Consider the following 925-nt stretch of genomic DNA (forward strand, 5'->3'; position numbering starts at 1 on the left):
ATAAAAGGTCAATTCCAGGCATATGTTTGCTTATTTGGATTTATTACCCAGGCTCTTAGAAAACTGGCACAACATCTCACTCACACTGACCTTCGTCTCATAAAGCCCGACTCCACAGATGAAGGCCAGCATTCGACAGGCTTCGGTGCCAGCCTGGTGGGAAAGTACAACCAGACTCCCGCAACCGCCTTGCAAAGCCACGTAGGCATTCAGTGGTGCTTGAGGCTTTAAGAGTTAGTGTTTGGTGAGGGGAGGTAAAAGCGCATTTTGATATAACCGACAATTTTAGAATGGCACAAATTGTCTCACCTATGGTATGACACTTAGGTGCAGTCAACATAAATCTAAAATGTCACTGCTCATTAAACAATGAAGTGAAATAATTTAAATTTAGACATCTGTCTTATCATCAGAGAATGTCAGAAAATATACATTATGCCAGAGTTGTGTGTTTCACTTGGTAACATTATTTAAATCAAAGATAAGCCAGGCAAAATGATTTTGCTGACTGTTGATTTAAATTAATTGGGATGCTTGTATTCTTCTCCTTGAAACTCAGTTTGATTTTAAGCAGAAATAAGAAAACCTTGCCTGAGAAGTATACGCTGTATTCTCCAGCCAAATATCTATATTTATGTGTATATGTTTATCTTTGAGAAATAACTACCACATCACACAGGTAGTTGGAAAGAGGGTATTTATAGCATGACAACAAGTAAATTCATTAAAAATGTAATATACCCATAATTATAAAGGTAAAAAATAAAATTAAATCCTTGTGACATATAGCCTATTAATACTCATGCTTGTCCCTGAAATATTCCTTACAGGAAGAAGTACATTTATTTTTAATGTTTAATGAGTTGGTTTTTCGGTCTGAGTAACAGAGTAGTGTCACATTGAGACAGGGAATGAACTGGAAAGG

The sequence above is a fragment of the Sturnira hondurensis genome, unplaced genomic scaffold, assembly GCF_014824575.4.
Source record: "Sturnira hondurensis isolate 20B ecotype Veracruz unplaced genomic scaffold, ASM1482457v3 Scaffold0009719, whole genome shotgun sequence".
In the NCBI taxonomy this organism is placed as follows: Eukaryota; Metazoa; Chordata; class Mammalia; order Chiroptera; family Phyllostomidae; genus Sturnira; species Sturnira hondurensis.